Genomic DNA, 10,112 nt, shown 5'->3' on the forward strand with positions numbered 1-10,112 from the left:
ATATCACAGTGCTTGCCTTCTCAAGGAATGAGGGAGGGAAGAATGAAGGAAGAGAATTTGGAACTCAAAATGTATAAAAATGAATTTAAAAATTTTTGTTATTGAGAAATATTTAACAAAATAAATAAAATATACTGAATATCTCCAGTGATAGAGAGTTCACCATTTTACTAAACTATCTAGTCCAGCTTTGCTTGCTAGGAATGGCCTTGTATTGATTGAAGCAAAATTTCTGCCCTTCTCCCTCTATTGTTCCAAATTCTGCTTACTAGGTCTGAGCAGAATTGATCAAATTCCTTTGTTCCTGAAAGACCTTCAAATACTGAGAAAGCTATCATTCCTTCCTAAGTCTCCTATTCTACTGCCCTGAAGGAGGGCAGATAGCTTGTCAATGTAGTATAATGTAATGAGGCAAGATTCTGGAATCAGAGGAGCAACATTTGAACCCAGCTTCAACCCTTTATGTGATTTCATATTCGTTTAACATTCTTGGGCCCCCGTTTCATCAGCTGTAAAAGTAGATAGTTACAGTAGATAGTTAAGCTAGACAGCAACTGAGGTCCCTTACAGATCTAGGTATAAATGGTGGCTCTTATTTCTTACATAATTTACTGGGTTGCCTTCCAAGATTTAAAATTCTAAGGGTCTTCCAATCCTTAACATTCCATGTTCTAAGGTTTCTTCCAATTCTGACATTCTGTATTCTAATATTCTCTGTTCTAATGTGTCTTTCAGCTCTATTGTTTTATGTTCCAAAGGTTCTTTCAGCTCTGACAGACTCTTTAATCTTCCCTCCTAACTCTAATTTCCATAAAGATAAAGCAAGGACTATGATTGCCAGTTGGCTGAGTGAGACCCACATTTTGTTTTAAGTTCCACTTTGACTCTCCTTGAGAAATAGAAACAGAAATAGCTTTCTTAAATTGCTGTCCCTACCCCTCATAAGACATGGTGGGTCCCATCTGCATCATCATGCTTGGTGAAAGAGAAAACCTTTCCCCCCACCCCTGAGATGAACCAGAGAAAACATACTTTCCCATGAAAACTGACCTTGAATGGTTTCAAGAACAGAGATAATTTATCTGTAGGAACTCCAAAGAAGAGGCCAGGTAGACTGTTTAAAAACCAAGAAAGACAATGATTCTGTGGTTTTTCTCAAGTTTGATATAGTGGGAAAAGCATGGAACTTGACATTAGGAAACATGGGTTCAAGGCCAGGTTCTGCCCCTTATCTCATTCACAGGAGAAGTGGGGAGAAAAGTCAAGGTTTGAGTCTCCATATTGTGACTTTACCCCTTGGAACTACTTCAACCCCATTCCTGCTTGGTTCAAGAATGCAGTACTGTTCAGAAACTTGTCATCAATGGTTAGTATCTTTGGTCCTGGAATTCTTCTGATCATCGAGGGAATTTGTTCACCATTTCTCCATTAATACTCCATTGCTATCACCTTGAGTTTTTATAGATGCTGACTTGGCCCAGGAACTCCTTGTGGTTAAGATGCTGCCTTTGGTCTCTCCATCTCTGGGACCATATGGTTTTCTCTTCTCCTCTGGCCAAGTGTTTCCCTGGAGTAACTTCAAAGATATGTAGACTCCCCCTCCCTCTGCCCCAGCAAACCGAGTCCCAGTCTCTGTATGCATCTACTCTGCTATGTATATCTCTCGTTACCCTAGTTCTTACCATCTGTTTATGTCTGCTTTTTCTTTTAAAGGCCAAGGCTAAGGATATGGTTCAACTTTATGCCTTAATCAATTGGTCTCAAATATGGTGGATGTTTCCACCTCCACCATTCAATGAAGAACAAAACTCTTCTCTGTGGGTGGCAAGGAGGACAATGCTTAGATTTGCATTCCCTACTTGTCTACTTGAGTTATCTTAGCCAAGTGGCTTCCCCTTTCTGAATTTCAGTTTTCTCATTTGTAAAAGGAATGGGTTGGATTAAAGGATCTCTTACAAGTCTCTAAATCTTATGGTCCTCTGAGTCTCAGTTTCTTTTTCTGTTCTGTCATTGAAATATTATGAAAATTAAATAAGATAATGATTATAAAACATTTTATGAAACATGAAGTACTATGTGCATGTGAGTTATTCTTGTTTAGTGGAAAGAACCCTTGAGTCAGAGTCATAAGACCTGGGTTTGACATTTCCTAGCAGTGTAGCCTTGAGAAAATTACCTTTTCTCTCTGTTTCCTCCTCTGTAATGTGGCAATAATAATGCTAACACCTCATTTATTAAGTGTCTAGGTACTGTGTTAATCCCTTTACAAATATTTTCTCATTTGTTTCTCATAAATCACCTATGTTATTATGATCTCCATTTTACAGGTAAGGAAACTGAGTCAGATGAGGGTGAAATGACTTGCCCAGAGTCACACAGCTAGTAAGTATCTGAGGCTAGATTTTAACTCAGGTCTTCCTGGCTCCAGGCCCAGAACTCTATCCATTGTGCCACTTGATGGGAAGAGTATAGCCAGGGGAATCAGGAAGGTCTCTGCAAAAAATGGTACCTGAGCTAAATCTTGAAGGAAATTAATGATTATGATATGCAGAGTTGAGGAGGGAATACTTTTCACTGAAAAGGAAAGGAGGCAGGAAATGAAGAACGGTAGGAAGACTAGTGTGGCTGGATCATATAGCAGGGAAAGGGGAATAATATATAATAAGGTTGGAAATATAGTTTGGTACCAGGTTGCAAAAGGTTTAAATGCCAAACAGAAGAGTTTATACTAAGTAAAGACTAAAGTTTACTGCCTAAGGGAGTGATGACCAGACATGGGGAAATCACCTTGAAGGATGGATTGGATCAGGGAGAGACTTGTAGTAGGGAGACCAATTAGGCCATTGTCATAGCTCTGCCAAGAGTTGAAACACTAGACTGAGGCCATGACTCCATTAATGGAGAGAAGTGAATGAGTGTGAACAATGTGGTAGAGTTAGAAATTACACAATTTGGAATAGGTTGGATAGATGGGGTGAGTGAGAACATCGATTTGAGGAGGACCTCAAGGTTTTCAGCCTGAAGGATTGGAAGGAGGGTGGTATCATCATATTCACCCTCACAAGTCAGGTCCTTAGAATTTGGCAAGCTATATTGCCCTATTAGTGACCTAGGGTACCCATGAGGAAGAAGAGATTATTCTCTAATGCTGTTGTCTCAAGTCCCCAACAGTGTGCTTTCCTCTAACATTATCAGTTGAGAATCAATATTGTCAGTCAACCTTATGTAGGTTTAAAAAAAGAATTATTAAGCTAGTATAAGAACATCTGGTCCAAAAACATACAAAACAAGATCTAAGATGTCCTTCCCTTCACATGTACCCAGGATTCAGGAGACAGTGGGATCAAGTTTAGAGATCATTTTTGGCCAAGCCTTAACTCACAACTCTGAGGTGCTAAACATCCTTTCCTGCCATTGGTGACATGCTCATGGTGTAGTTTCTTTGCTGTGCTTCCTTCAGTCATAAGTCCCCTCTTTTCTCAGCACCTGACTAACACTGATACCTTGCCTAGGATAGAAAAAAAGGAAGGATGTTAGGCCACTAGTAGGAAGATAGGAAGTTCAAAATCAACTGAACCCTTCAGAGTTCTCAAGATCATCCTCAGCAAAAGGCGCAGGGAGAGAAGGAGACCTGGTCAAGGATAAAGTCAAGTCTCCTCCCTCCCAGGCAGTACCCCTCAGTGATGTACTAGAAAACCATGCTTGCTCCAGTTTCTGGAATTCAATTCCTTCTCAACTCACTTGATAATTTATAGACTATTCTTGTGGTGTAGCCAAGTTTCCTCTGTGCATTGGAACAGGATTCTTGAGGAGTATCAAAGACATTTGAGTGGTTGATTGATTGATTGATTGAGATATGTTCTCACCTAGTCAGAGTTTTTATTGTTGTTGAGTTGTTTCAGTTGTGTCCAACTCTCCATGACTCCATTTGAGATTTTCCTGGCAAAGATACTAGAGTGGTTTCCCATTTCCATCTCTAGCTCATTTTACAGATGGGGAAACTGAGGTAAACAGGGTTAAGTTTGGCCAGAGTCATACAGTTAGTAAATGATTGAGGCCACATTTGAACTTGAGTCTTCACCTATCTGCTGTACCACCTTAGTTGCCCTCTAGTTAGGGTATCAAGGCTAAAATAGGGTCGACTAATTTCACCCCCAACCCTTACAGAAAAAACTCAGCCTGGAGAGAGTGTCTAGGAGGATAATGTCTAATGTTGCACAGAGGTCAGAAAGGATGAGGAGAGAACAAAGGTGATTGATTTTGGCTCTGGAGAGATGATAGAATAACTTTAGAGAGAGCATTTTCAGTTCAGTGGTGAGGTTGAAAGCCAGATTGTAGGAGGTTTAGGAGAGGAAGTGAAGGCAAGCAGGCACTGGGTGTTGGCAGCAGGATAATAATACCTTTAATTTGTACTTCACAGGATGGTTGTGAGGATCAAAGGAGATAATTTATGTAAAGCATTTTGCAAGGCTTGAAAAGCTATAAAAATGTCAGGTCCCATTATTGTCCCAAGATTACATGAGTAGTAAATAACACAAGCAGGATTTGAATCTGTATCTCTTGACTCCCATATCCAAAGCACTCCCCATTGTAACATATTTCACATGCTGCCCAGAAAAATCTTGTCTTTATGGGAGCAAACGGTATACTTTGCAGAAGCATCCAACCCTACTCCAGCCCCCCCCCCAATCAGTTTCCCAGCCCCGTTTATTTTTGGTGGAAGCAAACAGGTGGCCGCGTGGGCTGGAACTGGGTTGTCTCAGAGCTGGGCCTGATGGCACTGCAGAGGAATCTAAGGATTTCTCGGCTATTTTACATTCAAAATTGTTGGGGTGGGGGGATTTAAGGGCTAGGAACTTCAGTCTTCAAGGATGAGAGACTGGAGTAACTCTTGGGGAGGGGTAATTGTGTAGTAGCTACAGATAGAGACCCATAGAGTGAGGAGCCAAAAGTAGGGACATGAGGCGGGGGAGACATTTCATAGGCAGAAAGCCTGGGGATGGAAGAAGCATATGGAAAAGACCCTGAAGATTGAGAGTATACAGATGGATCTTGGGGATGGATGGACAACAGACAGAATCCCCAAAGGAAGCAGTAGAAGCATGTAGCTTGCCAGAGCCAATTGTTAAATCTTCAGTGTGAGAATTTTACCTAAGAAATTAGTAAATGCTACAAATCAGGGCTTGGTTTTTTGTTTTGTTGATTTAAGAAAATGATGCTAATATGGAATTATGTTTAACAAAATTGTACATATATAACCCATATCAGATTACTTGTTGTCTTGGGTAGAGGAAAGGAAGGGAGGGAAAGAAAATTTTGGAATGCAAAATCTTAGAAAAATGAATGTAAAGTAAGTCCCCTGTGTAAATTTTTTTCCTGAAGAACCAGTTGTTAAAAACAACTAGGTAGAGAGATCATCTACAGGGAATTTGAGCCTGGAAGAGGTATAGGCAGAGATGTTAGGGAAGGAAAAGCTAAAACAAGTGACCCTCAATCTAGAAAGTAGCATAGAAAGAACCTGGAAATGAGAGAAGCACAGACAGAGACAATGGCAGTGGAGGGGAAGGTGGTAAAGGATAAAAGACAAGTATTTTGGCAATAGAAACATCCAATCCAATAAGCCTTTATTAAAAATCAATTATGTTCAAGATATAGTGCAATAAAAAGACAAAATGGAAAATAATCTTTCCTCTAAAGGACCTAACATTCACAAAGTGGGCATGGAGTTAATATGCAAACACAGACACAAACACAAACACATAAACACACACATTTATATGATAATTTGAGGACAGACCACTATCAATTATGGGATTAAAAAAGACTTTCCACAGAAAATGGTACTTGAGTTGAGAAACTATGGATTTTCAGAGGCAGAACTTTGGAAGGGAGTTCATTTCAGGTATGACAGACAGTCTGAGCATTGAATCAGAGGAAAAAGTCACAAAGAGGTTTGGTTAGGTTGAAACATAGAATGTGTGAAGGGTAATAATATTTAATAATCCTGGAATGTTAGGCTAGTGTCAGATTTTGATAAACAAGGGAAATTTGTTTTTTGTACTACAGGAAGTAAGGAGACACTAAAGTTTCTTGAGCAGAGGAGTGACATGGTCAGTCGTATGTGTTTTAAGAAAATTAATCTATCACAAAAGGAGAGTGGATTGAACAGTTTTCAATTAATAAGCATTTATTTTCTCTCCCTTTTGCCTCTTCCATCTCATTGAAATAAAAAATAAAAATAAAATATTTTTTAACAAATATACATAGTCAAGCAAAAATAAAATTCCTTCATTTGTCAAAAAGTTCATCTTGAACCTATCACATCTGGCTAGGAATCCATCACATCTGGCCAGGAAGATGAGCAGCATGCATCATAATGGTTCCTCTGGGATCATAGTTGGTCATTGATCAAAGTTCTTAAGTCTTTCAAAATTGTTTATCTTTATAATATGGTTGTTAATGTATAAACTGTTCTCCTGGCTCATTGAAATTACACAACAAATGTATCATGAACCTAGTTATAACAATTGTGTGATTTCCTCCAGTGCTATTCAGTAACATTTGAATTGGAGAGAAATAAATGTGGTATTTGTATTGTGTATTTGTTAGGGGAAGGGGGAGAAGATTGGAGGAAATAACCTAGAATTGGAGTTTGAGAAGGAGTGATAATAGGACAAGGCATTCAAGAGTTGAAGACAGTGTATGAATCATAGGGATTATAGTGATCTCTGAGTCTAAGATTGAAGTGATGTGCATCTCTGCTCCAGTGCTCTGGACCCAGGAACTCCTTAGCAGAGTTTAGTCCCAGAGGATCTCTTATAAGAGGAACTAGGCTCTTTTTCTTGTATTCTTTAATTCTTTTCACCCCTACCTTAGAACTCTGGGGGGAAATTACTTCAGTGTAAATTTGGCTTATGTCCAGAGCCTTCTCAAAGAAAGGAAAAGAATGGTACTCAGTTTATTTCTTTTTTTAATTTAATATTTATTCTCATTTTGTACAAATAATTTTTATACATTAATAAAATATTCTTGTTTAAGAGTAAATGAAATACCCCCTCCCCCCATAAATATAGACTCGCTGGAGCGATAAAGTAAAGGGGAGAGAAAAAAATTAAAATAAAAAAAATAGTAATAATTGTAGATATGGCCAGGTGGCACAATGGACGGAGCATACTAGGTATAGGACTACTATTAATTCCTCCAAAGAAAGTGCTAAAAATAGGGCAGCTAGGTGGATAGAGCACCAGCCCTGGAGTCAGTAGTACCTGAGTTCAAATCTGACCTCAGACACTTAATAATTACCTAGTTGTGTGGCCTTGGGCAAGCCACTTAACCCCATTGCCTTGCAAAAACTTTAAAAAAAGTGCTAAAAGCACAAAAGATTCCCAAGTATGGAATGATAGAAAAGAGTTTAGAAACAGCAACAAATTACTCAATTATGGTTATCCTCCCCAGGGAGGTTGATGCTTAAAGCTCACAGCCTGCAAGGAATAACCTGTGGATGGAGGATTCATACAGAGAGACCTGGAGTCACTGTTCATCTCAAGGTGAACAGAATACCTTGACAGCTCCTCCCACATTACCTTGCCACAGATTGCAAGCCCTCAAAGTTGAATTATCCTAGTCCTGCTGCAACCTACAAGCAACAAGCCCCAGTCAACCCAGATATCTCTGGTAAGAAACTTCTTGTTGTCACATCTGACCCTTTGTTACTTTATTTGGAGTTTTCTTGGCAAAGATACTGGAGTAGTTGGTCTTTTCCTTCTCCAGTTTAATTTACAGATGAGAAAACTGAGGCAAAGAAGGTTAAATGCTCAGGTTCATACAGCTAGTAAGTCCTTGAGGCCAGATTTGAACTCAGAAAGTTGAATCTTCCTGCCTCCAGGTCCAGCACTCTACCCATTGTGCCACTTAGCTATGGTGAGAAAATAGGGGCTCTTCAAACTTCTTCCTTGGCAGCATTGTTGAAACACAGGCAAGAAGAAGGAAGAAAAACCAAAGTTCTTTTAGAGCCAGAAAGGACAGTACTTTTTTTGCACATACATTTCCTCTTTCTATTTTTTGATTTTATTTTTAGCTCTTTTTCTTTGAGGTTTTCACTCAACTGGCCAACATTGTGTCTCTGGGTATTTTTCAGGTCAGTTTTCTATCATTTCTCTATTCCCTTTCTCTTCTAGAATGCCCACATTACCATTGTTTTTTGGTTTGTTTCCAAACTAGGTTTATTTTCCATTGGTGAAATTATTGACTTGGACTTAAAGAATCATAGGATCATAGGGTCATTGATTCAGAGCTAGAAGGAAACTCAGAGGTCATCTTGTCTAATATCTCCTCAAATTGCAGATGAAAAAGCTGAGATCCCAAAAGAGTAAGTGACTCTCTTTCATCTTAAAAAAATGCTTTATTGATGACTTTTTCACATTGCTGTCACTTTTCAACAACCACCCCTTATTCCAATAAAATCCCACAAAAGTACAGTAAAGCAAAATAAGCAATGTATTGGCCATGACTGACATGTGTCTCATTGGACACCTTTACGCCACCATCTCTCTGCCTAGAGAAAAAAGAGGCAAATTTTATCTTTGATTCTCTGAAGTCAAACTTAGTCATTGTATTGCTCAGAGTTCTGATGTATTTTCAGTATTGTTTTCCTTTCTATGATTGAGGTCACTGATCTCTTGGTTCTGCTTTTAAAAAATAAATGAATGTTTACCTTGTTAATTTATATACATATGTATTGTCATTCATTTGATTGTTTATTGCTTAAAATGACTTTTTCAACATATTTAGTTAGTGGTAGGTTTCAAAGAACCCAGGTCTGTTGTCTTCTATTTAATTTATTGCTTTCTAGTTCCTAGTGTTCTTTCCCTCCTCAAATTAACACCTTTAACTAAAAGTAAGCCATCCAATGAGTAAGTGTAAAAACCAATATTGTTCCCAGAGAAAAAAATGATGAAACATGCTTTCCTTCTTTTGGCAGAGAAGCAAGGGATTATGGGGACATAATGCTGGATGCATTGTCAGACAGTATGTTGGTTGTTTTTGTTAAACTGTTTTATTCTTTATAAGAATAAAGGAGTGTTGGGGTGGCTAGATGGCACAGTGGATAGAGCACCGGCCCTGGAGTCAGGAGTACCTGGGTTCGAATCCAGCCTCAGACACTTAATAATTACCTAGCTGTGTGGCCTTGGGCAAGCTACTTAACCCCATTGCCTTGCAAAAACTAAAAAAAAAAATAATAATAATAAAGGAGTATTCTAGGGTGGGTATATTATATATTATCCAGAATTTACAGTGATATGAAAATGAAAATAAACAATATAACTCATTTTAAATGTATCATGCATATATTTATCTTTTTTCATGTTGTATCTATCTACCTCTCAGTTGAATGTAAGCTCCCTCAGAGAAGATCCATATTTTTTTCCTTTGGGGTCTTTAGTCCACCTCTTTGCAAGTATTAGATGTTTAATAAACGCTTGTTGGTTTGTACTGGAAGTATGAAATTTCGACAATGGTGTCATTAGATGAATTGATTGTTAGAATTGGCTTTTTGCCACAGTCTTGTAGTCTGAACCCACTTAGCTTGCTTCTTGTTTAAAGCTAATGGATTTTTCATCCTGTGGGGGTTGGGCAGGAGGACTGCTGGGTGCTCTTTATCTTTCTGGCCTCCACCACTCTTTTGCCACATCCTACCTGGCACTCAGTGCCATCTCCTGAATGATTATTCCAAGGTAAACTATTTAAGGCTACTGCAATTCAATTCAATTCAATAACCTTGTAGAAACAATTATTGTTTAAGTCAATCAATTAATCAATTCAATAAACATTTACTGAGGTCGGATATGAAAATGAATAGTAACTTGGTCCCCAATTGATAATGTACTCAACCCACATTAGGACCTCATAACACTTTCTGATTGATTAATTTTTAGGCTCCCATTTCCACTATTTGTGTGACCTCCAGTGAGTCATTCTCCTTCTGGCTCTCAGTTTCTTCGTATGTCAAATGATGGAATTAAGCTGCAGGATCTTTTAATATTCAGTGTTCTAACATTCTGTTCTATGATCCTTTCAAGCTCAAAAATTCTATATATTAGTCCTTCCAAATT

This window comes from Macrotis lagotis, chromosome 1 (assembly GCF_037893015.1).
Source record: "Macrotis lagotis isolate mMagLag1 chromosome 1, bilby.v1.9.chrom.fasta, whole genome shotgun sequence".
Classification (NCBI taxonomy): Eukaryota; Metazoa; Chordata; class Mammalia; order Peramelemorphia; family Peramelidae; genus Macrotis; species Macrotis lagotis.